The 27,495-nt window shown below is 41.7% G+C and overlaps 1 protein-coding gene across 1 annotated transcript in view; it reads left to right on the top strand.

Annotated features, from left to right (window-relative positions):
* Positions 1-18,499: 18,499 nt before the first annotated feature.
* FRY (FRY microtubule binding protein) overlaps positions 18,500-27,495 on the top strand; it is a 247,907-nt gene continuing 238,911 nt past the window's right edge. The window contains exon 1 of the mRNA XM_055802396.1: positions 18,500-18,632. The gene's annotated coding sequence lies outside the window, so the exon portion shown is untranslated. The remainder of the gene's footprint in view (positions 18,633-27,495) is intronic.

The following is a 27,495-nucleotide window of genomic DNA, read 5'->3' as shown; positions in this document are numbered from 1 at the left end:
TAATGAAGCTCTCAGAACAACCCTTGAAAGCAGTCAATTCAGTTTTCATTGCATCAGGTTTTATGAAGCACAGGCATCCAGGCAGCATAGGTAAGCACATGCTTGGGGGAGCATTTATGGGACTGAGGTACTTGCAAGGAAGAACAAGTCCCTGTTATTAGATATGTTTTCATAACCACCTTAGCTATATTTTGACTTCATTGCATATGAGCTGCCTACCCATTATACATAGAAGAATCAAGCTCTTAGAGAAAGAGTAAAGCAAAACTTTCAGCAAATTTTTGCTTTTTTGAAAATATTTAATAAAGCTAGCTCCAGAAAGCATTTTAGAAGCTCCAGTTCATAAATCCTTATGAATTGTTGTCAAATAGAAGGGGTTTGGAGCAATGAGGAAGATACAGAAAGGGAGGAGAACACTCAAGTGTATGGGTACATCACTGAAAATAGGGAACCTGAAGAGTTAACATTTCTCAGCTGAGGTGACAAGACTGAGTATGTGCTTCAGGCCCACCCAGACTGTGAAATACGATGGATAGATTTGAACCACCATGAAAGCAGGAAGTCAAGTCCAATAATAATGTCGTTGTACTGTGGGCAACGAGCCCAGCTGTGAGGTTTTGACCCAAGTATTCACACAGCACAGGCTTCAGCTTGGGGTTAAGTCTGAAGAAATCTTGATTTCTAGTTAGGTATCAGAAGATGCTCTTAGTTAGTGACCCGGTCAACCTGCTTTCAGTACTGACCAACCCACTGCGTGCCTTAATTTGATAGACACTGTCCTGCTTGGCCTGAACAGTGCCTGGAGCCTCCTGGGTTCAGCATGTGCCTGGTGATGGCAGAGCAGGAGTCCAGGGGCAGAGGGGCTAGGCAGAGGAACCAGCACCTTGCTGGTTCATGTAAAAGGTTTCTCTGCCCATAGCTGTGGAGGTGAAGTAGGTTCTGGCTGTTGCAGGTGCTATAGAAAGTGCCCTTCCTCAGACACAGCAGAACTTTGGATACACCCAGGCTATGACGATGGATGGACATGCCAGGGAAGGAGCAAAGTAGCCCCACTGCTGGTACTGCAGAAGGGGTGATCGCATGCTGGGGCAGAAGTCAGCAGGCAGCAGCCCAGCAAGGCTGCTTTGGCACCTAAAATACATGTTGTGTCTGCAAACAGCTGCCAGCTACCCATTGTCCAGCTGTCATGTGGCTGCCCTTCAGAGCCCTGGAGAGGCAATTTCCTCCTGTGCACTCCCTCCTGGCATACCAGCTGCTGCACCTCTGTAGCAACCCATGTGCATTGCATCAGCTAAACTGCGGGGACAGGAGGGGAAATTGGTCTTGAATACACTTCTTTGGGCATTTCCCTAGGATAATGTAGACAAAATTTGTCATGTTTTCCTCTCCTTGACAAAATCTTAACTTAAACTGGTCCTTTCTCTTGAACTTTGGGATAAAGTAGAACCTGATCTTTCTACAGCCTTGACTGTTCACCCAAATTTGATGGAAAAAGACAGAATACCAATTACATTCGTTGGTAATCTGTTCCAACAGATTATTATTTAAAGTATGTCATTTATTAAAATAAATTAATGCAAGTTGGTCTTTTCTAGGTTTTCACTAGCAGTAATTGAATTGCCTATGAATTTGAAAGAAGAAAAAAAGTTTTTCTTTTTCTGACTAAAATGTCTCAAACATCTAAGTCTCATTGTTAATCTTTAAAAGTTATTTGCTTTTTGCAACACTGCTACTCTTTTTGTCCTGTAAGTTGTAAACCTTGATGGCCCTGTCCTCCTCTGATAAAAAATGAAAGACAAATGGATAAAAAGCAAAAAAGGAGGAATTACACAGAATGAGAGATTACAGAATCACAGAACCACAGAAAAACTGAGGTTGGAAGGCACTTCTGGAGATCATCGAGTCCAACATATGAGCTAAAGCTGGATGAGCTAAAGCAGGTCCTCCAGCATCATGTCCATCTTGGTTTTGAATATGTCCCCAGGATGCAGAGTCCACAACATCTCTGGGTTGCTTTTTCCAGTGCTTGACCACTGTACAGTAAAGAATATTTTTTCTTACATTTAAACAGAATTTCCTGTATTTAAACTTGTGTCCATGGTCTCTTGTCTTGTCATCAGGCACCATGGAGAAAAGTCTGGTTGTCTTCTTTATCACTCCCCAATAGGTGTTTTACACATGCTGGTAAGATCCTCCCTGAGCCTCCTCTTCTCCAGGCTAAACAGTCCCAGCTCCCTCAGCTTCTCTTTGTATGTCAGATGTTGTAATCCCTGAAAAATTTTCATGGACGTCTTCCTTGGTCACAGTTCAGTATGTACATGGTTCTCTTCTGCTGGGGAGCCCAGACATGGACCCAGCACACCAGATGTGTCTCACTAGGGCTGAGCAGAGAGGAATGATCACCTCCTTTGACCTGCTGGAAACCTTCCTAATGCAGCCCAGGAAGCTTTGGTTTTCTTCATTACAAAGGCACATTGCTAGCTCATGGTTGGTTTGTTCTCCACCAGGAGCCCCAAGTCCTCCAGAGCTGCCTTCCAGCTGGTGGGTCCCCAGCATGTACTGTTGCACAGGGTGATTCCTCCCCAGGGGCAGGGCTTGGCTGGTCCATCAACCCCTCTGCAAAATCTGTCCCATTGTCCAGGTCATTAATGAAGATGTCAAAACAGTGTTGGGTCCAGTGTTGACCCCTGGAGTACTTAGCTAGTGACTAGCCTCCAGCTGGACTGTGTGCCTCTCAGCCCGGCAGCTCAGTTTTCAGTCTGCCTTACAGTCCATTTATATAGTTCATATTTCAACAGTTTGTCTCTGGGACATTATGGGAGACAGTGTCATCCACTTCTCTCCCTTCATCAACCAAGGCAGTCATTGTAGAAAGCTATTAAGTTGGTTAAATACGATTTTCCTTTCATAGAAACGTGCTGACTGCTCCCAGTCATCTATTTGTCCTTCATATATGTTTGGAAATGGTTTCCAGGATTATTTGCTCCACTTTCCCAAGGATCAAGGTGAAGCTGACTGACCTGTGGTTCCCTGGATCCTCTTTCTTGACCTTCCTGAACATAGAAGTGTAATTTTCTTTCTTCCAGTCCTCACAAATGTCCCCTCATATGACCTGATACAGTTTCTTAGCATATAAAATACTGGGAGCTTAAAAAGATTCGTGGATTTTTTTCCCCTTTTATGGCTGTAATTCTTCATAAACATTTCCATGGCTATTTGCCTAATTTTTAATTAAAAAAAAAGAAAAATATGATCAGAACAAACAGCTGTGCTTAAACAAATATAGTAACCCACCATGAAGAACTAAAAGAGCTGCCTTTGTACTGCGTTAAACATCTTTACTCTGTTGTTATGGGATCTCTTTAACAAGCAAATGGGCTTTACAACATAATTTTTTGACAGAACACAGTGGTGAATAAAATAATTTCTTGTCCCTCAGAGCTACTATGTGATCAATGACAAATGAAACACAGGAGCAGGAACTGAAGGTGAATAGTGAAAATCCCAAGTGCAGCTCAATTGTCTGCAATGCAGGGAAGTTTTTTTTAAGGTTATTATGAGCCCGACAGCAGAAAAGAACACTCCCATGTACCTTTTATCAGTGAATGACTGATTAACAAACACTCCAGCCTTGGAAATCCTAACAGGAGATAACTCTAACACAAAGCCAGATCTTTTAAATGGTAATCTTCTATATTATCTCTCTACTTGACAGAAAAGATAAAATGGGTCAGACAGGACTGGCTGCAGTGATACTAAACTATGTTCAGAGGATGATGTATTTTAAAACAGGGGTTTAAAACTCTTGCAGAAACCCATTTTATTCAGCATTGTCAATGTTTAGTGTTTTACAATAAGTATGTGCCCTTAGGATAGTTCTAAAATACTGTGCATTTTTCATTGTTTGTCCAGGATAAAAACACTTAGTTTTCCTACCCTGAACAAAGGTTGTTCAGGAGGCACACTGTAATATCAACAAAGGTCCCCTCGGGACAACACATGAATAATGGAACAGAAAGTAAAGTTAGCACCTTCCTGTCTGCATAAATGTATAAAAAGTACTTCACTGTGATAGATAATGGTGATGGTGGACTGAATGTGAACTACATCTCTGCATTCAAGCACACAGATGCCTTAAATCAATTATGTATCAAAAGAGAGCTTCTTAATTCTAAAAAAAGGCTGCACCAAACCATATTCATGGCTTGGGCTGCCTTCTCCTATTATTCTACCGCTCAGAAATCAATAATATCAACAGTTTCTGAAAGGTCAAACAAGATGACGTGTTCATTGATATAAGTAGTACTTCAATGTTATCCATTCTGCAGCCTGAAAATGTAACAAAAACAAAGCACTGTAATACCCATCACATGTAAGGTAAAATGCTGCAATGCTGGTTGTGCACACTAGTTGAAAATTAATTTTTAACCTAATGTCTTTGTTTATAATTTGACTCTCGCTAATAAAAGCAAAGGTGCAAGTACTGCAAGTATCTCCTATATGACATCCCTCCTTCTTTGAAAAGGTGAGCAAACCCCAAAAACATTCTGGGAATTTTGCCTGCACCTAAAAACAGTTTCAGGTATTGCAACCAGCCCTGCAGTTCCTGAAGCACAGCGTAATTGTAACGCTCCTAATGACACTATTTCATCACCTATCGCAAGACAAGCCAGAAAACAAAAATTAAAGAGTTTATTGTGAAGAAAGAAGATGCTCTTATCTTTCAAGTTTTGTTATCCTTTTTTTATGCTCCCTGCTATTTGCTGTCTTTTCTTCATCTGCATTTTATTCCTGCATTATTTTTCAGCTCTGCTTTGTGTGCACCGATAATAACATCTTGTAACTGAATGAAATGCTGCTTTTTAGAAGCTGACATTTTAGTTACTTTTGCTTTGTTTCTGCTACCACACACAGAATGGGCAAGAGGATGACAATGGAGGAATTGGAGAGTAAATAATCTCGTTTGTAAAGGTTCACCAAGCAGCACCACACAAAGGAATTAACAAAATGTTCATGGCAGCTCTTTAGTTCTTTAATCACTTATCTAATGTCGGAGATTTTCACTGCAAAGGGAAATGTATCTCAAGAAGGAGTTAACTTGTACTAGAGATATTTTTGCCCTTTGTGATAGCATTATTAAAAATAACAGCAGTCCTTGGATTTTATTTCCACTCAACAATTAATGTCTCTCATACACTCCCAGAGACCACACCTCTAAGGCTGTTTCAAGGATCTCCATGCCGACTGCCCTAAGCAAATCTACCATATACTCCTTGAGAGGCCCTCTGGCACTAAAAATGTGCCACCAGGGTTTGTGGCATCCGTAACAAGTCCCTGCTGACCTTGGCCCTTAATTCATACTTCCCCCATCACACCCTGGAATGCCACCATACAGCTCTAGGTAAGGAGCTGCTCCTGCTGCAGCCTCTCAGCACACACATCGATCCCAGCAGTCCCCATGTGACATATCCATGAAACTGGGAAAAGGGAGAGAGGAGATCTGGGTGCTTCAAACAGCTCCAGCCACTGGACAAAGCACCATCTGTCATTCTGCAGCGCCAGATGCACAGAATAACTGAGGAGTCATGCCACCAAAACTGACAGCAGTCACAGTTTTAGGGCCAAGTGTTTCCTAATGCTTTGGGAGCATGGCTGAGGGCTACTCAAGGGCTACTAGTCAACGGGAGTAAACAGGCAGTTTATTCATTAGGGAAGTGGTGTAAGTAGTGTAACAAGACTGCAGACACAGCCTGTAAGGCTTTAATGTCTTTATACCAATCAGCAGCAGTTGGTCATGCAGCAAGGAAGCTCACAGAGTACCTATTTAAAGAGTAGCAGGGCTGTGACTACAGCATGGCATCCTGAAGGACCTCCAGGGTTCAAGGTAGCTTTGCTACACCTGACCTCTCCCCACAGGACTGTGCTAGCCGGAAAAAATTCTGCTACCCAGGGACTACTTGCTGTCTTGCTTTTCAACACAGGTAGTACTAAACCTAAACTGTTGGAGGCATTTGGATTATGAACAATATCAAGAGACAAGATGAAACTAAACTGTATGCAGGCAGTGATGTTGATAATAGCATATATATAGATAGACCAGTATACAATTTAAGTGTAAAAGAGTTATTGAACACTGCACTTACCAGTATCTATTGTGATGTCAAAAAAAGCATTAATGCCATAAATCTTACAAATGACTCGTATATAACCACTCAGAATCCAACTCTCTTTTAACTCTAACAGCTACTGAGGGGATTACATTAGGGTAAAGCGCTCTTCACCAGGTCATGCAAATGTTTTCTGACACTTCTTTCTATTACAGAATACTCATTCAAAGGGAAGGAGTCCCTCAGCTTCACCTTTGGATACTGGATGATCCCTGATGAGAAGGAGTTCCCCAGATGAATAGGATGAGGTGGGACCAGGGCTCTTCACCTGTGAAAGCCCATGAGAAATCTAAAGGGGATTAAAGACCTAAAAGTGTGGCTCTTTATGGCACAAGGCAGAAGTGTTTTAACTGAAATATCTGTGGCATTTCTGTAACCATTTCCCATCCTTGAATTAGTTGTGCACCTTGGGTAAGAAAACAGACAAATAAGAAAATGTCCTTCTATTGCTGACTACAGTAAAACTGGCCCTCAGCTCTCAGGGGTTCCTCAGCTCCACTCAGCAGAGATTTTATCCCAGCACAGGAATATCCAAACACAGGAGCTGAGATCATGCATTGAATGATATCCATTGCTTCATACCTACTGAGGAGTTTGCAGTCTTGTTTGCGGGTATAAAACTCCACTGCTCTGATATCCTGGAGCCTTTTAATACCACTTGTGTACATCAGCTTTGGGCACACAGAGAAGATGGTAAAGAATTTAGGTCCACTGCCTGAGATTCAGCTCTAGCTCTGCGAGTGCTGGAGCTCTGTAACCAAGTAGAACTGCTGGAATGGTTTTACTGATCCTTCTTCACACACACAGAGTCAAATCATCTCATCAACACACAGCTGCAGCAGATGGGCTGTGCCATCAGAAGAACATGTCCTGGAGGAACAGGTTTGGCCGAGATGGTTCCCTGGACCATGCCTCCACTTCTATGCGCTGAAATGCAGTTTCCCCCTCTTGCCCCCCACCTGGTGCTAAGCCAGGTTTTCTTGCAGGGCTGGCTCTCGGTGATATCACTACCCTGGTTCAGCTCACTGAATAAACAGAGAAAAACCAGCATTGCTGCAAAGGAGAGGTCAGGAACCAGCAACTGGTGATGAGGCAAAGTGTGGTGCCACTTCTAGTGGCTCACAATATTTGTATCGGCTTAAACTCATTAAAAATGAGACCACCTGTGGAGACTCAGGTAATGCTCCTTGGAGCTGCACTAACACAAGTTTCATTATTTTCGTTGCTTGTTGTTTGCAAGTAAGGGAGAAAGGAGGGTCACAGGCAAAAGTTTCTCTTCCCCTCAAACCAATGCTAACAAGTAGCTCAAAAAGCATGAAAAAAAAAGAGATACATTTAATATGAAAATACTAAAAATAATTTTTTCTCCATGTTACTCTTCATCTGTAGATCTGAAAACCATTACTAATGACTTTTTTAACACAAAACATTTGCATTTTTTTTATTCAAGTATTCCTCTGCTATATCACAATTAAAACTAAGTATTCATACAAGATCCCTGGAAACAGACTGAGAAACATTTTCTTTCATCATGTAAACCTAGTGAAATGCAAACAGTGAATAAGCAGCCATGTATAAAGAAGGTTACTTTCAGTATAAATATTTCAAGATTGTATTAGTAACAGTCAGCAGAGAATTTTTATAAACCATGAGGTTTTATTGACAATGCCTGTTTGAAAGCAGATATGTATTATAGTGTGTATTGTGCATCAATATTCATAATTACATTTTATAATGAAGAGACAGCTAGCAGAATCCTCCAAAAGGCAGGTATGTACTCCTGGCTTCTACTAAAGCACAAATCATTGAATGGGCAGTTCAGCTTAGAAACCTTAAAATAAAGTCATTAATAGATTTAAGATGTTTTTAAAAGCATATTGGCTTCCTTTCAAAACAGCACAGAAAGCTGCATCTTATGACATTATTTTTATGTATTAATTTAGTAAGTGTATGGAAGCCTTTGGTTTTTCTTAGATTACATTCAGCTTTTGAGAAATCATGGAATTATTTGTGAGGCCACCATGAGCAAGCAGTTATTCTCCTCCTAATTTATTAAACAATTAATCAAGGCAATTTTAAAAATTTTGTTTTCAAACCCATGTCCTCAGTCATTGTGGGTGGGCAGATCAAGCTCTTTAGGGAAGTGGACTCAGAACTGGGTCAGGACATTTTGTGAGCCAGTATCTTGGTATCTCAAAGAAATACTGCCCATGGCTTCAGAAAGCAGAAATCCAAAAGAAATAAAATGGGAAAAACATTAGTTTGTGTCATTAGTAGCATTTCCACAAATACTTAAACTATAAATATGCTGAAAGTTATAGTGTCCCTAGTAAACAAGTTTATAATCTAACATAAAAAGACTTTTTGTCTTAGCATTCTGGGATATAAAAAACTCCATACACTGGTAAATTTAGCTACCTAGGCTTCAGCTTTGAACTACCTAGACTTCCTGGCACCACCAAAGGGATTGAAAACCCTTCAGAATTGACTCATCCTTGATCTTACTGAGTGTGCTAAATTGAGCATATTTATGTTTGGACCTTTTAGACCCAGACCTTGCTCTCAGTATACATAAAATGCCAGATTTTTATAATGCCAAGACCCTCAAACCACATATGAAATGTGTTTGCCCAAGGTTCTCCTGCAGTCAGGAAGATTTATGAATAACAGAGAGCAGTATATCTCTTAATTACTGATCCACTCAAAGCATCACACCTATTTCACAGGTTTTCAGTGCCCAGAAATACTTCGTTGCATGACATGTTTGTATGCTGCCTTCAGTTTTAAAAAGCAAGTACAGAAAACCTATATTCATATTTTCAACCTGAGCTCTGAAATACCCCTTCAGTTGGTCAAAGCGCTCACCTTGGCTTTTTGGTAGCAACAAAAAGCCGAACCAATTCCATGAAAATGTATTATGCAACAAAGCTGGGGCCTGGCAATCTGTATGGAGGCCAAGTGACAGGTAAATGCAAACAAACTCAGACAGAAAGCAGCCTGCCAAACGCTTGGGCTGGCATAGGAATTGGTATCCATGACTTTGTTAATCCAGCAGTGACCATATGAAATCTGACTAAATATACACCTTAACTGGCTCCTTTAGGGAATGTGGTCCTGCACAGATTATACTAACTGCTCATTAAATCCATGGCCCACAACGTATTTTGGCCCTGAGCTCTACAGAGCTAAAGGCAACAGTGCCGTACTCTTCCAGTCGGGAATTTTGGTTGTTATACAAGCAGCTACCTTTATCATGATTTACTAAACTGGAAGGTCTTGCTCTCATTGCTTCCCTGCTCTTCTTTCTCTGCCTCTCTTCAGTGTCCACCTATGTGGCCCTGCTTCTTTTGTATTAGCTCTGGCATTTGTCCAATCTTTTTGGGAGCCAATTCAAATTGTTAACCAACCAGAAAATTACTCCTTTTTTGGTGGACTAGCTTTCTATCAGGTTGGTGAATTAAATGAGCTTGTGCAGAGTTCAGTGAGTACCAAATCTGTCATAAGGTTAAATAAGAGAAATATGCAACCAGGAGTTTGGAGAGGAGAAAAATGGCGGATAAAGGAGAGTTTTCTTCCTTTTGGCAGCAGCAAACCGTTAGATCTGTCCACCCTGAATGTAAAACCAAGTGTCAGTCTCAATGGATTCTGCTTCTTAATCCTTTGAGACAGGGACTAGATGCACTTGCAAATGCCTGTGATGGCTCTACTACAACCAGGCTCCTCTGGATACCCCAAAATTGATTCCAAATTTCTACTAGAAATGGAGAATTATATTAATGGAGTGATAACTAGGTTGTCAAATGGACATGAATACAAGGTGGTACAACATAGCCAGTTCTTGAAAGAATACCATAACACAAAACCAAGGGATCAAAAATTGTAATAATATAATTATTACTGACAGCAGAAGCATTTGTCCTTATCATTAAGACAGAGGGCATAAACTGGTGATTAAATTATATGTTTATATAGGAAGATTATTGTACCTTAACTACTATATAAATTTATGTATTAATTCTGCACTTGCTCATATTGCTGAATATCTGAAATGATGTTTCTGAAATTCATAAAATTACTCTGAATTTTCAGTCATACAAACTAAATCTTAACCTGGATTTAAATACTTGATTCTTAAGGGCTTAGCTCTGGACCAAAAACTAAATTCAACAAAATTCCGTGTGTTAAAGATTGAGACCCTTCCCTCCCCACACTTATTTTCATCAAGCTTTATTTCATCAAGACATTAAACTAGTATTTACTTAAAAAGAGGATGGCAGCAGACTTCAATGGAACCTCTATAGGCTTCTGAGCAAGCTCCCACTAAAATTAAACCCAAAATGTGCATTAGGACTTCTAAAGCCTGGAAATGTGTACCAGGGGAATTCTGCCAAGCAAGTCCTTGCCAGAAAGGGGGAAACTCAGCTGTCTAAACATAGGTGTGCAGTGCCACTTGAGAAGTCTGAGTATGGTCTCTGAGAGAGCAGGTATCCCCACAGGTCCCTGCCCATACCTCTCAACCCTACGCAGATGTCTTCGCTCCCCCGCAGCTTCTCAAAGGGCACCAGACGTCTGTGCTGAGGCAGCTGAATCCCACCCAGAGTGTCTACTGTGCAATTAAGGACAACTTAAAACTCTTCTTTAAGGAGGCTCTGGAATGAAAAAGGTAACTATTGTCAAGTATTAATTTTATCCCATGAACAAAACGTTCAAGGAATTCCTTTAAAGGAAGCTGCCCTACTTCCTTTTTTAAAAAAAAACGCACCACTTTAATTCTAGCTACTCATACTCGTGTGTTTTTGGGTTTGTATTTTCTGTCAATAGCCCTGAAAACTATGACTCCTACGACAAAGACTGTATTGCATAAGAAAACAGAGCCTTTGATAATAACCAGTTTCAATTTAGGATGATGACACACTAAGCATTTATGTGAAATGAGCATAAACAACATAGAGCATGAGATTATTACAGCCCTGTGCATCGTATGGTGACTTCAGGTATAGAATTAAATGACATCAGGAAGGCAGCCTACAAACTTCTGCTGCAAGTTTGGGTCTGAAGGAAGAAGAAACAGGTGTCTGTGACAATTTCTAAGTCTAGAGGCCCAGGAAGTGTATGCAATCTTGCCTACCGTTCCCTGCTCATGAAGGCTAACACATTGCCTGTCGATTTGCACTGCTTCATCCTCGCACTTCCAATCACTAGCACACACTTATCAAAGGTGCTGTTTTATACTGAAAGGTACTGTGTAAGGGAATAATTCCTTAACACCAGAGCGACGTAGAAGAACAGAAGGCAGTAGGACAGAGGGGGCAGTAGAATTAATTTTCCACCCACATAAACAAGAAACAAAGGCTATAGCAGTTGCTGAAGCAGACTGCATCAGGCCTTCACCTTCCTCCCAGCCCAGAGGACTCCAGAGTGCAAAGAAGGATCTGGTGTTGCGGCTTACCACCAGTGTGGTTAGAGAAACAGGCTGAAAATACACGGGGTCGTGCCTGTGCATGTGTACATGCATGTGCCCATGACATATGCAACCAACAGATTTTGAAGAAATCAGGGTCTAGGGCTGAAGTCTGACTGCTTTATGCTACTTTTCCAACTTTTGCCTGTTTGTCCAACTGATTTATTGGGATAAGTGTTTTGCCCTGAGGTGAAAAGCCTCTCCTTTTTCTTCACTATTTAGTACATTGGCAAAACAGTTTCATCATTCATAATAAATAGAAAAAAATGTAAGCAAAGGGACAGCTGCTTATGTCACCAGGATTCTAAGTACAGACATGAAAGCGGGGTCTAAGTATATCTATTTTCTTTCTGGAGTTTCTAGAAATGTGATGATGTTTCGGGCACCAAAGGGAACTAGTTTTACATGAGCAGCACGCACACACAGAGCCACTCTTCCTCACATAGCCCTTACCTCAGCATGTTACCTCAGTCCCATATTTTCTACTAAGATCACCAATTCATTAAAGGTCTCACCTCCCACTTCAGCAAAACTCAGTTTCCATGGCTGTAACACCTATGAAAACCAAGCAGTATATGCTGTGAAATGTGAGAAAGGTCTCTTATTTGCTGTTAGACTCATTATGCAGTAATATCCAGTCATCCCTCACTCTGTTAAGACAGCAGAATATTTGATATGGGACACAGTAACAGTCAAAGATATCGGCTGTTCCTAAGAGTTTCAAAGAGCCCATGTCTTAACACACATTAGGCTTATTACCACTCTTGACAGAGTCTCTAGGTGAGCATGAGAAATCCTAGTTCTAAAATTAGGGTCTCTGTTGTCTCCAAAGGCTTAACAAGTAAAAACCATGCTGTATTCATGTGTCATTACCTTGGTCATGCTGCTACACACAAATCCAAGCAAGCAGACTAAAGTTAGATTCCCATATGTCTTGTTCAAGGCACAGCTATGTCATTCACCAGTGCAGATCAGGGAAACAGCATACAGATGAAGCTGGTGTAGTGCCTATTTAGCGAGTAACATCATCATCTTTATGCTTTGTGACACGTTCTAACAGTGGGAATATAGTTCCTGTTAAACAACTGTATTTTATTAAGGCTTATTTCCCAATCAACTATGACCCTATTCACAGTTGCTCTAAATCAAATCATGCTATTAGAGAAGTTCCTTGTGCAGTGTCATAAAACGTCACCTTTTTGCACCCTTTGCACTGGTAAAAATGACAAGAAAGGCAAGAAGCCACAGAGAACTGTACTGCATGCTCGAGTCCTTTATAGAGGACAAACAGTTGCAGTTTTATTTATTTACACTGTGGCAAGCAATTTCTACCTTTTGGTTCCCCTATTATTAGATGCCAGCTGAGTTTGTGGATGGCATCTGAAGGATGGTGAATGTAACTCAAGACAGTGCCTCTCTTCATGAACTAATGAAGGCTGTCACCAAAATGCATTTACTCCGTTACTCCCCAAAAGACCAACCCCCATGTGGCATGTTTTGCTGGTGGTGTTTTGAAGTCATCAAACACACACCCCTGTCAAAGTCAGCTCCACAATCACCTCCATTCAATCCATCCACACTTGGCCCAGCTAACAAAAAGCAGCAAAGATCAGTTCACAAATCTGATGAGCTAGTAGTTGTCAAAGTTCTGCCTGAAATCTCACCGTTGGAATAAGAGATTTCTGGACTAAAGACTCTGCACATGAAATGCAAATTTTTAAAAGGTAAGATCTGTTGCAGTCACTGGAAATAATTGCGACTGTAGTTAAGAATGTCATTTCCATGGACTTCCATGATCCTGGCCTGCAGTGAATGCAAACAGGATTTCCTTGGATCATCTTAAACTAAAAAAAAAAAAAGGGCAAGCTCTGCCTAATATAAAATGAGGCAATTTTAGATATTCACACTTTATTTAATAGTTCTCAACATCAGGAGAGAAAGTAAGTGTCAGCTTTTAGCCATAACAACTTCCTCTTCTATCTCGCTGCTAATGTAGCATTTCTTAACACAGGAAAAGGAGTTTGCAAAATCACATATTTGACAGAACTTGTCACAACTGAGCAAAAAAAGTTGACCGTTGGGTATTACCAAAGTGCAAGTAAACGGAGTGCAACAGCTGAAGAGTGCTTGTTGGCTGTGTATGTTGAAAAAGTAGGGAAGAATCAAGCAGAAAGGTGCATAATGCTGTCTCCCTGTCATTGCATCATACCATTCGAATTTGATAGTTTTGCAATTTTCTGAAGGTTTCCCTTGTCCTTCATTGCTGGTAGGCCATTAACTGCAGAAGTGGGAAGAAGCAGAAAAGTTGGGGACTTCAAGCCATGTCAGCTGCTGTGAGTTGCTCTCTCTGCCAAAAGACACTAAGAATATTCTGCTCTTAGGTGTACTAAAATGCCCTATCTAGGAAACCATTTGTTATTCATTTCATCAAACTGATAAATTATCAGTTGCAACTGAATAATTTTTCCAGACACTCATTTCAAGCATGTTTCCTTGGAAACAGAAACAAGAAACCAAAAGAACCCAAACTGCCATAGTATATCATTCTCTTTTTTGTCATTATACAAAATTTCTTCCCATTAGAAAAATTTTTCACGTTGTGCTATAAAATTTCTGTTATGTGTGGCTTCCAAATATCTGCTAGGTCATCCAAATAGGCATTTTTAAAGCCAAAAGATGCAGAGATGAAATGTTAAAAGAAACCTCAACTACCTATTCTAAAATACTCTGAGCTTTATGGAGAGATTCCAGACAAATTGTGTGATCTTTAACAGTGTGCAAGCCACTTTATTAAATGATAGCCCAGCTCCCAGCCAGCACGCATACCTTGTGAGTAATCATTTCAGACTGGAAACTGAAACTTCAGTATCCATGTAAGAGCACAGTTATTCTAATTTGCTTGCAAAGGACTTAAGTATCATTACTTACTATTATGAAGAGCTGCCAGTATTATTAGATAAACAACAGAAAATAAGGCCAAAAGAGTTCAAATGCTCCATTCCCTTCCTCGTCCGTGCAGTGACCTTTCCTGCACAGATTCCAGTTCAATATTTCCTCCACATCAGCTTGTCTCCTTTACAGTATTCTTCAGCTTTCTACTTCACACCCTTTTGTCCTGGTCCCCACATTCAGCCACCCAATAATTTTTCCCGGTATCCCCCCATAATACCTTCTTCTTTACCTTCCTTCATTGTTTCTTCTTCAATCCATTTTTATTCCTCTTGTTCCCCTGTACACTCTTTCTTAGCTCACCTGTCTCCCTTCATCTTCCCTGTCACTCCAATCTCTTTCCAAACCAGCCTTCTGTTCCCGTTTCCTCACTTTCAACACTCTTCCTGCTCTTCGACACTTTCCCTTAATTTCACTCACTTTCTTTCATGAAGTGTATACATCAGCACCCTATAGTCCCTCATCACTACACATTCCTTCAACATCATGTTCCTGTAATTCACCCTTTCTCCTTCAGTTTAGATTGCTCTTCCCTCCTAGCAGCTTTTTCTAGCAAGGTTTAACAAATCACTGCATACATTACCTAATAGCTGAAGTGCTAAAATAATCACCTCTCACTGCTCTGTATTCATAAAAAGACCTGATCGTGTTCTATGGGTAGGATGGCAAAAAAATCCCCTGGATGATGCCCATCTGCATTTCAGGAATGAGATTTCCTAAATAAGTGAACAATGAAAATAACAATACCTGAAATAAGATCATCCTAACCCCATCTGAAATAATTCTAACACAAAAAAAGCGCTACACTCATGAACACCCAGCTATACCTTTCCAAAATCTTTTAAAACATTCTTGGTGTGAAAATCTCATGGCAGGGGGGCACTTGAGTGGCTCACAGGTAATGCTGGCCCTTTTCCAGTCACTGCCTAACACATTGCAACGGGATATCCAACTCCCTACTTGTGTCCGCTCCTGCTATTTGTCAAACATGGCACATAGGGCCACAGGACACAACGGATTTCACTCTCTGCTTAATGAAGTCAAGTATTTCAGAGAGTAATACACAAAAAAAGCATTATGATGGTATAGCCCCCACCTTCCACACCCAAAGGACAGGTAGGATAGAGTTGCCTTCTACAGGAAACCACTGGTTCTCAAAACCAGTTTCTGCAAACATTAGAAAAACAGATTTATTCTCATCTATGGCTTTTAAGAGCTATCCTAGCTAAATGCATTTACAAATGTAGCCGCCCTGAGGACAAAGGGGCACACCCAATCCTTTCTAAGTCACAATTTCCCTTCTACTCTTTTTTCCCCCCAAAGCGTAGAAATTTTGTCCCAGCATGCACAATCACAATCAGTGCTGTAGTGGCTCAGCTGCATTGGTTAGTGTACTCTAGGGAATCAGCCAAGATTTAACATCTTGCCCACACCACTCACTCTCGGAGATGATTATTCTGTGTATAACCTTTAAATTTTTAGATCCCAGTGGCTTTTGAAGCTGTATGTGTAGAGATTTAATTGGGCTTTTCATGCAACCTTACACCCCCACAAAATTCCAAGATGCTTTCCAAAAGCTTAGTCTCAATCTGCAAGATTACACAGCTTGCAAAGACATTGGTAGGTGCTAGAGCTAATGATGCTTTTCCTGTATCTCCTCAGAATACCCTTCTGTTTCTGCTAATTATACCTTATCTTCACTAATTAATTGTTATAAAGGTCAAAGTCTAAAATGAAGATGCTGATGTTCCTAATAAAATAATCCCCAAGATACAGGTCTGGGGAGATGAGATGGCTTCAGACCAAAAGAAACCATCGACTGCCCATGCGGAGCAGAGGGATGCAATGAGGACCACCATAAAGCTGGTTAATTGCAAAAAGGGAACAGAAAACACAAACCTATAGTAAGGGGAACACTGGTTCTCAGGGGTAAGTATCATGCAGTTTTCCTAGAGAACGTCAAAGATGAGATTTTAGGGAAGGCCAAAGCACTGAATTAGCAACAGTGTAGAAAACACTCTTACCTCCTCACTCTGAAAATTCTGACATCGACCCAAAATATTTAAGAGCTTGCACTGCAGAACGCAGAACAGCACTTAAAGGCAAGTGGGGGTCTACTACCCCTCTCCCCTAATGGGTCTGCGCTGCCTGGCAGTAATGTGCAGCACAGATGGTGCATGGATGACGTATAGACAACAATACCTTCTTTTTCATCAGCCTCTGACACCCTGTTATATACATCCTTGTTGGATAAAGAATTCCCATTCATAATTACTCTCTGAGATCCAAGAGTTTAAATTTCAAAACTAATTGCTATGAGTTACATAAATACATGTTTTCTGTCACACAATAATTTAGTTGCCACAGAGGTGTGTAACTGTAATATCGCATGTGGTTCATAATGGATGACAAAACTAATGTGAGTCATATATGGTCCAGTTTTAGCCTGGAATCAATCCTAAACTATGTGGGGCTTACGTGATTATGTTGTTATTCTGTTGTTACATCTGTCAGCCTTTATATGCTGAGCATGATGTTGTATGGTATGGAATAGATCCCCAGGAGTCGAACACATTTTGAAGCCTTTGCCAGTTTGACAGGTCAAGTGGAGAACTGGGATACAAGTCTTAAAGACAGTACATTCTTTGAAATTCCATGAGAATTCAGAGAGAAGCAGAAGAGACATCCCAGTTAGTCTCTCCACTAATTAATGTCACCACTAATTTCACAGTTTTACTTGAGCCTCTTATTAATTTGGAAAGATTAATGACATGTCTCTTGACTAGTGGTTCCACACATGGATGCCAGCCCAGCATACACACAGGAGGAAAAAAACTACAGGTGACTTTGGCAGGAGGGAAAGATGCAGAAGAGTTAGTGGATGGGTACGGGAAGAACATCCCTCCCTAGGAAACAGCTACACTGTTTAAGGGACCGTCCTACTTTCAGCTGGGATAGTTAACAGTGTGCTTCTTGTAGGAAAGAGATACCAAGCTGCTTTTACAAGCCAGTTTTCCTGAAGGCGAGTAGCAGCTGGTATGTATCTTACTTGGTGTCTTACAGCCGACAAACTTTATTTCCCGGTGCAGCACATCCACCCTTGTAAGAACAACCTTCTCACGATTTCCCCGCACTCCTAGCGGTATTCTTCAGTAATTTTAAAAACGATCTAAAAGAACATGAATGGGTTTAAGTCTTTCATGGCTGACTCCTTTCACACATTACTGTCAGCTGCGGATTCACCGCAGCCTGAACCCCCATCTCTGACCAGCTCCTCGCAGCGCCAGCGGCCCCCGCAGCGCCACCCGCCGGCGCCCCCCGGCAGCGGAACGCGGCTCCCGCTCCCTTCCCAACAGCGCCCGGCGCTCGCTGCACCTTCTGGCCCACCCTTCTCGTTCGTTTAGGACCCGCACCCCAACCAGGATTTCAGCTGAAGACCTCCCTGCTGTCAAGTGCTACCGGCGCTGCCCGGCTCCCCGCCTCCCCCCGACGGCGCACCCTTTCACACTCCATCTGTCCGCTCCGCGCACCCAGCACCTGCACCCCCGAGCGGGGCTCTCTGGCCCGGGACGCGCTGCCCGTCCCGGCGGGGAGCGGCGCTGGGATCGTGTGACACAGCGCCGAGGCCATCTCCAAGCGCCCGCCGTAGCCGAGGGAACGGCCCGCGGCCGCTCCCGCCGCTGGCAGCCGGGCTCCACAGCCGGGGCCCGCCTCGCCGGCTGCGCCCCCGCCCCACAGCGCGGAGGCCTCCGGCCCCGCCTCCCCACCGAGCGGGACACCGGCCGGCTCTCCTGGGGCTGCCTCGCGCTCCTGCCACCGTGCCCGGTCGCTCCCGCTTTCCCCGAGGGGCCGAGCGCGGCCGCCATGCCCGGCGCAGCCCAGCCCACCGCCCCCTTCGCCGCTCCGGGCGTCCCGGCGGGGAGGAGCCGCCCGCCCCGCGCCGCGCAGGCACCTCCGGGCGGGGCGGCGCGGTCTCGCCGCTGACTGGGAGAACCAGGGCCGCCTCCGCCTTCCCCCCGCCCCGCTCCCCCCGCGGCGGCGGCGGCGGGACCCAGGTGAGAGCGGGGCGGTGCCATGCGCCGCTGAGGGAGGGCCCGGCCGGTCGCGGCGGCGGCGGCGGCTGGCGGTCACGAAGGAGGGGTCGGGCGGAGGGAGGCCGGGCTCAACTTGACAGGAGGGAGGGAGCGAGGGAAGGAGGCGCCGGTGGCTGCGCTCGCCGGGCGCGGGTGAGTGAGTGAGCGGGCGGGCGGGCGAGCGGGCGGCGGCCGGCGTGAGGAGGGAAGCGGGCGGCTGAGGCGAGGCGCGGCGCGGCCCCGGCGGATGGCGGGCAGCTGGAGCGGGAAGGCGGCGCTCGGCCGCGCCCCGGTTAACGAGGAGAGGCGGGGACACCGGGCGATCCCCGGCTCCGCGCCGAGGGCTTGCGGCGTCGGCTCTTCCCTCGCGGCCCGGAAGAAAGTTTCGGGGATGCCGGTGAAGTGGGGGCTCCCCCTTTTCCCCTCAGCCGCCCGCCCGCGCCCCTTCGCCCGCTCCACGGAGCCCGGTCGCCAGCCGGCGGCCGCCCGCCCGCCGTGCCGCCCCTTCGCTCCGCGCCCGATCGGAGACAAAGCCGCCGCCCCACCTGCCGCCCCGGCCCCTCTGCCGCCTCGGGCAGCCCCGCGGCGCGGAGGGGCCCGGGCCCGGCTGTCCGGCCGGTGGCGGCTGTGTGGAGGGACAGCGGCCCGCTGAACGACAGCGAACTTATTTTTAGATGTGCCTCTCAGCTCAATGCATCTTAAAAATAGCACGGTTCTTACTGAAGGAGTGGGAAAGAAAGTGGTTCGGCAGGCCTCGTGGTGTTTGGTTGGTTCTTTAAAAAAAAAACAAAACCACCCGGTTTTCTAGAGAAAAAGCTTTGTTTCAGTGATATAGGCAACTGTGGGACGGTTAATACCCACAGGTGCTTTCAGTGTCTCTTCATTAAGGTCGCCGCTTGAGCACGTGAACAAAGGTACTCATGGCTTTGTCCTCCGCAGTGTGTTCTCGGCAGGGGATGTGAGATCTAATGCACACCTGACTCGTGCAGTACTTTTTATAGGGTGACTCGAGCTTTTTTTGATCAGTTTCCTTAATTTTCTGCCCTGACACTTCTCTCTGGAATGCCTGCAACATGTGGGTGATGCAGGTTGAAAGAGTGCTAATGGGCTGCAAGGATCAGCGCTGTTTATTATTTAATCTTCTGCTTTTGTTTTAGCTACTGTATCTCAGCTGATTCTGGTGACAGAACCACCATAAAATAAACGGGTCTTATTGTGCCAAATGTGTAATACTACATAATTTGTACCAAGGATCTCATCATGATTGCTTACAAAGGAGAATTCTGACTTTTGTTTTAAAACCACTACAAATATATGGGAGACTTGTGTAAATGAAAAGGGAAAAGTGTTATCTCCAACAGGGAAAGGGATTTTAAGAAAAAAGTGTAAAATTGTAGAGTATTTTAGATTGGAAAGGACCTCTGCATGTCATCTAGTCCTGTACCCGCACTCAGAGCAGATCCAGTTCGATAAGGTTACTCAGACCTTGCCCAGGTGAATTTTGAGCATCTCCAAGGACAGAGGTTCCACAGTCCCTGTGGCTGTGGTGGTGCCAGTTTCTGACCACTTTTGTGGTGTTTGGTTTTGTTTTTTTTTTTCTTAATCTAATACCAATTTCCTGTGTTGTTCCTCTTATCCTGCCACTGTGCACCTTGCATCCATACACAGGTGTTGGTAGTCATGTGCATCTGTAGTTCTCGAAGCTAGTAGAAACCACACTAGTGTTTTGGACCAAAGGGCTGATTGTTTCGTGACAACGTTCTAAGTATAATTGCTAGAGATTTTTCTCATAAATTGGAAATTTATTTTTCCCAAGCATTTGCTTAACATTTCCTGTTTATTTCAATGTGGATAATAGCAGATTGGCATATTAGTTTAAAATACATAAACACCTTATGAAGACTATTTGTTGTTTTCTTTTTTTAAATCAAATAAATATCTCAAATAATTTACCCACCTCTGCTTGTTCATTGGCCTTGTGTTCCTTAAACTGAATTTGAGACAGTTTGCTCTTAACTTTTGCTAGAGTCCTTTCACCATTAATAGTGTCATGTAGTCTCTTGGAATGACAGAGTCTACTCACTTTAATAGAAGGAAAGCTTTTTGGCTTTAATCTTGAAATTGATATTCCTTGGGAAGGGATGTGCCTTGAACAATACCGTACAACGTGTTATTACTGGGAAGTTGCCTTTGTACTGTATAGGCATTGTTTAATGCTCTGGAGAAGCTCTGGCTGATATTTATGATGCTGTTGATGTGGTAAATGATGTGGGCACCTTTTTTTGTCAGGAGGAAAAAAAAATGATTTTACATTGTGCAGAATAAAATAATCTTCATGTTCTTCATTGTGACACATGACTGCCAAAATTACCCATTTCTTAATTTGCATAAATTCTTGGGTGTTGTTGGTAATATTTTAAAAACAGGAGAATATATTTGTAATGTGATTTGTAGCATGTCACTTCTGGATGTGTCTGGGTAGAATTTCAAAACATTAGTATGATGCTGCTTAAAAGCAATGCTTCTGACTAACTCATGCTTTCCATTAAAGCCATATCAAATTATTTATTAGAAGTAATTTGAAGGCTGGCTGCACTGAATTTGATGATATTTGGAATAGTTCGATAAATAATTTAACTTACTTTTGCAGATAGCATCTGCCATTTTATAGTAATGGGAACACCTGACAGTTATGCTCATTGGCTTGTATTAATTGTAGTATGTTTCCACTCAGGAAGAAATCAAATGTATGGGTTTGTTTTGGGTTTTGGTGTGTGTTTTTTTTTAATTATTATTATTATTATTTTATTTAGTCCTGTAATGCCTATGTGAGTCTTAGATATTCTTGACATGTATAAATCTCTTCTGCAGGCTCACTGAACTCTAGATGATATATTTGAGATTTTAAGTTTTACCACTACTAATATTTTGGGGATTTTAAGATATTTTCTGTTTCCAAAGTGGACTGCTTTGATTATGCTTTTCCCAGTCTGTGTTAGTCTCCTTTTAGCATGTTGTTATGGTAAAATTAATAAACTAACACATTACATTTCCATAAAGTGAAACTTTTTGGGGTGTGTGTGTGTATAAAGGCTTTATTTGATTTGACAGTATTTGAGAATCATTTGCTTTGTTGATGAAACAGTTTATCTTGGACTGCTAAGATCAAAATCTTGGAAGGGGAGTTTATCATATGTCTGCAAACAGACCAAGATAGCAGTCATTCATATAATAAATTTCAGTCTGAATTTGGAGAAGAACATAACACTGGGAATGCACTTGTTCGACTCATGAATGGTTTGCTTATTGTAGTGTGTACAGAAAGGCTGCCACTAGCTTTAATATTACTGTTGTAGGACAGAATTTAATCATGCAGCTCATACGCTTTCAATTTTATGGCCTGGAGGACTGAATGTTGGAATGACTGTGCTAAATTAAACCTGGGGTCTGTGAAAATGACTAATACCAGATGCCTTAGTAGGAATTTTAAGAACAAATGTGGAGATATAATTTGCATCCCATGTTCAAGGTGAATCCGAAGCTTTGTAGTTTGGAATTGGTTTAAAACCCAAATAATGTTTAATAACCTCTTCAGATGCTATTATGCATAATTATGGTAATTTCGGTCATACTTGCTGCTGATACAAGTAGCTAGTCTAGATCTGTGGCTGATTTGAGGGGGCAGCTAGTTTATGCAGGGGTTTTGTTTGGTTGGTTGATGCCAGGCTCTTTACAGACTGAGGCCAAATGCACTGAATATTTTCCACCAGTTTCAGTGATTAGGACCAACATGGCATTCGAGGAAGAGAGGTGCTTCTGCACACACACACCTTCAACTGCAGCGGTGAGAACAGTTACCTGGGTGTGAAACCTGCCCAGTTGTGAATTCCTTTTCTGTTTGTGTTGGAGGAAGGTCTGGAACAGAAACTGCTTCTCAGAGAATCCTATTATCACCAGTTTGTAGGATGGTCTGGGGTGCGTATCTCAGCTTCTCCTGTGGAATTGAAATAGAGACTGTGGGCATGTTTGCTAATTAGGTCTTTTATTTTGGACTTCGGAAACTTGTGAAGTTTGTCCTCCAATGGCAGTTTAGTGAGTCTTCAAGTATTTTATATATAAATGGCATCAACAGACAACAAAGAAGTCTGAAATGACCCTCTAGCCTGGTATGTGCTTAATTGTGTCTCCTGAGCTATGGGCTTGGCTTAAAAGCAGAGGGGGAAGCATTGTTATAGTACTGTGTATTTCTGAATATTGCTCAGTTCCAGTGTCAGTATCATCTTGAATGTGGGATGCTTATCATCTCACATTTATTCTTTGAGCCCATTTCTGAATAATGTTAGATTCCTGATGTTGATGGCTTCTGGTAGAAGTAAGTTGTGTTCTGTGTGAATATGTATTTATGAACACGTCAAAGTAATATGTCTTAGAATGGTACCAGTTAGTAGTATTCAGTGAATACCTATGAAGCTAAGCATATATTTCATTATGGTGTTGCTTAGGAATTTTTGCTGGCTTTTCTGAGCTTTATAGTCTTTGTATGCAGCCCAGTGGAGAGTTTTGAAAGGTTTACAGTTTGCTGGTGAAATTCTGCAGCATCCTTCCATGGGCTTTGACAGGCTCCGTGCTACGTTTGAGGACTTACATGTTTGAACTTTGACTGAAATTGCAGAGTGCTGTTCCAAATCAATGTTCCTTCAACTGCTGTGTGAGATGAATGGCTTTTATGTTTCTTTTTTCTAGAAGGAAATCCATTAATTACATACATTACCAAACTGGCCCTGAAAGGAGTGCCATGGCTCCTGCCCAAGGGTTCCATCTCCTAGACTAGAAATCAGTAGGCTGCTGTGCTAATCCCACAGATCAGTAGGCTGCTGTGCTAATCCCACAGCAGTTCCACTAGTAAGTGATCAGTCACTAATATTTGTACTAATGTATCATCCAAACCCATTTTCCACAGAACAGACTATGTTTGCAACGTGACCACTGTTTGCTGGAGGCATTGCTGCAAGCATCTAATAGCAGGAGACTGCTATAGATGGCAGTGTCTGCTTGGAGAAACAAACGGTGGGAGAATTTTTGGTGACTACAGTCACAGGAGGTGAGAACTAAATTTAAAACCTGGATTTCTGTCCCTGGTAATTGAAGTTTTCTTCCCCAGTATAAGCTTGGTAAAAATCATAGTTTATATTGACATTTTGTATATTGTCCATGTCAACCAAGAGTCTCCTTAGATCTTTCAGGCAAACGTCTGAAAGTATGGAGGTAAAAACAGTACGTGCTCACTCTCATACTTAAGACTCAGTTCTTGAAAATTTTTACTTTAGAAAAAAAGATTCTCAGAATTCCCTCATCATATTTTTAAATGAGCTGGAACAAGCATGTGACAATACAAATAGTGTTACTGATGCCTATGAAACATGGGCTAATATTTCATGTTTCATGTTTATGTTAGCCCATGTTTCATGGTAGCCAATTTTGGTTTATTGCAGTTACATAAGAGCACAGCTAATTAAAGGACTTGGAAAGGAGTTTAAATACAAATATCAGTCATCATTGTAAATGAGTGATTGTTAGGATGTGGATTTATTTTATTATTTGCATCATAGTATGTGGTTTGTCTGGAAGCAGAAGCTGCAAGGCCTCCAGACCAGGACGTGACAGGGCATTTAAACTTGGCATAGGATTCCATACCAGAGCACCTCTCTGGAGGAAGATAGAACTTTTCTGTATGCTGAATTGGCAAGGGAGCAGAAAACATTCAGCAGTACTATAGGATATTGCTGTCTTCTAAACTGAATACTAGGTGTATTCTTATTTAGATAGGAATTGGTGTTCAAAGATAGGCTTTTTGCACAACAACTTGTGGAAGGCTTTATTTGGGAACAGAGCACCTGTATTCATTCACTGCAGGACTTCCACTGTGATCATCATATGTGTACCTGACAAGCTGTATAAAAACAACACAGTGGAGTTTTGGGTGGTGTTTCTACTTTTTAGGGATGAAATCAGCTGCTATATCCTTTTTATTACTTAATATTTCCTTTCAGATGTCTTTACTAAAAATCTAAATCTATGCAAAAGCAAAAATAATTTGCATAGATGCTATTTTTTTTTGGAAAAAACCGCTACACTTTTGTACTTAGTGTAAAGAAAATACAAACTGATGCTTCCAGAAAGCAAGCCGATTCTCTTTTACGGTAGAGTCAGGCTTACTTGTTTAGAGTGACAACCTTACTGCTGCTGAGCAAGAGCATGACTTTAACCTCTGTGCATGTGATAAAATACCATAAATGATCCTGCAGTTAATGCTGCTGCTGAGAGTGAAATCAGAGACAAGTAACATAACTATTGTTTTTAATTGAACTATAGCAGTGTAGATTTTTCTTAAGCAGGTAATTTCATACATTACTGTTAAACAAGTAATTTTTAAAAACTTCACAGAAATCATCAGTCTCTCCTTTTTTTTTCCCCATACCAGTGTGATGAGTTTTGAAATGTTAGAAGAAAAGTTGTATGCATTAACTTACTCAGAATTTGTTCTGAAATTGTTTAATGGGTCTTGGTTAGACTACAAAGGCACTTTCAACTTGGTTATTATTACGTGAACATTTTCACTACCTTAAGATTCTCTATTTTATATACATAAAAAGTTGTATGCCTTACTCATTTGAGATATTTGTGGCAATACATGTTCTGAGAGGGAAGTTGTTCTGGTTATTAAAAGTTTCATTTGACAATCTTTGTTAGAAGATTTATAATTAAAAAGAAAATAACGATCTGCATCTTTCATATTATATTTGCCTATTTCTTCTGTCTCCTGATTAACTGTTATCATCAACAGGAAGCCTGTCCTCCTGTGAAGTCTGGAGCTAGTAAAGCTCATTTGCTTATGAATTTTTATCTTACGGTTCATCTGATTGTGATCCAACGGTTTTACTATGTTGAAGGCATCGTAGTTTTTCCTGTGTTCTCTGCTAATGTGTAATATGACATGAATCCATACTCTAGCCTTTATCTCATTCAGAGCATTTACTGGAGCTCTTCATCAGAAGCTTGTTCTTCACTTGGCCATCTGTTTCTGTAAAGCATGTAGCAATTTAGCTACCTTTGAGGTCGCTATCCTGTCAAAAATCAGTAATATCTGCCAAGCAGTTGAAAACTATTGGGAGGGGAACAGAGAGATTTTCACAGACCTCATGATCACGTAAGCTTCTTAGCTTTAGCAAAGCAGACCTGAAATCTGTATTTTAATTATTCTGCAGTACTTGGGATTCTGATGCTCTCCTTAAAGAGATATATCTCAAAAAAAAAAATTGTTCATGTACGAGAACTTTAAAACATGTGTCAAAACCAGATAATATTTCTTGGAATGCCTAGTGTCAACAGTAGACTTCTAAAAATACAGGTTTATTTTTAATAAAACATCACCTACATTTTAATTATTTTTTTTCATAAATTCTAAGTTTTCATGGATATGTTGAAAGCAGTAATAGCTACAGTTTATTCTGGCAAGACATTTTGATGAGTGTGTATCTTACAGCTTAATATCCTGAATGTCTTTGCAAGAGTTTGCACAAGGAATGCAGAGTAATGTGTGGCATTGGGGCATCTGTCAGAAATAACATATGCCACAAATATAAAGCTCCTGCTTCTCCACCTAAAAATACTTGCGGAGTCACATGCTCCCAACATAATATTTGACTGTTTAAGTAGGGATGGTTTTTATGATACGTTATTTCAGTTCTGGCCTGTTACAATGTCATTTAACAATCTTGTCTGGAAGTCATATTACAGAATTCATCTTGAAATTAATCCCTAGCATGCAAATAGGAAATCGTCCCATAACAAATGAAAATCAATATGCTGTTTCTTTTCATTGCAGAAAGAAGTATGTAAAATTGTTTTCTGTCAATAATGATTAATCACAATTGAACCTTGCAGCACTCGGAAGTGTACTATTGATATTGACATGCTCAACGCTTTAGTTGTACTGTATAAACGGGAGATGAAAAGTGAAATCCCAAAGGGTGATATAAAAGGACAAGCGAAGGTTGCAAAAATAAACATAATTTCTAAATTAAGGAAAACTGATAGATTGATGTGAAGGCATTGAAGGGGGTGAGATTTGGATAGAGATGGGTTGAATGAAAAGCATAATAATGGATAAAAGGGGAGAAATTACTATTTAAGGAGGAAGAGAAGTGAGGGCAGGTAAAGCCTTTTGAAAATCAGTAGTATCCCGGTTGAAGTACAGCATATAACTCCGTGTCTACTAATTCATTCTTCAGAAGAGTCTGTGTTATTCTATTTCATATAAAGCTTTTTGAACAGCTTCTTACATTTCATTGCATGATTTGTTAGCTGTAACTAATTTTCTAGTCGTAAATCACCTAGGTCTGATGTTTCACTCTTCTCAAATTTTATCTTTTGAGAAGGAAATGTAGAAAACATTGTATGTCTCAGCAGTTAGTGTCAGAACTATGTGGGAATTTTGTATGGCTGATTTTCCCTATTTACAAGTAACACTGGAAGGTGTAACGAAGACCTTCTATCACTATGTAGGCTTACGTAAGCTATATGGCAGTGGTATTTCTTCCCCAGTCTTAAGCACGGCAAGGAAATGGGGTATGGCTGTCTACTGTAGTCTCATGAGAACACAAGCAGGTGCCCTTCAGAAATGTTGCTCCTGCAGCTCATAAAATGCTTACTGATATCATCTTGGAAAGTAAAAATACATCATTTGTTTCTATTTTTTGTATACATATAGTATCTTGTATATTTGACGGAAGACGCATCATAAAAGGAAGAGAGCACAGCTGCCTATATATTTAGGTCTGACTGT

The sequence above is a fragment of the Falco peregrinus genome, chromosome 4 (assembly GCF_023634155.1).
Source record: "Falco peregrinus isolate bFalPer1 chromosome 4, bFalPer1.pri, whole genome shotgun sequence".
Classification (NCBI taxonomy): domain Eukaryota; kingdom Metazoa; phylum Chordata; class Aves; order Falconiformes; family Falconidae; genus Falco; species Falco peregrinus.
This window is presented reverse-complemented; position numbering and strand designations above follow the sequence as displayed.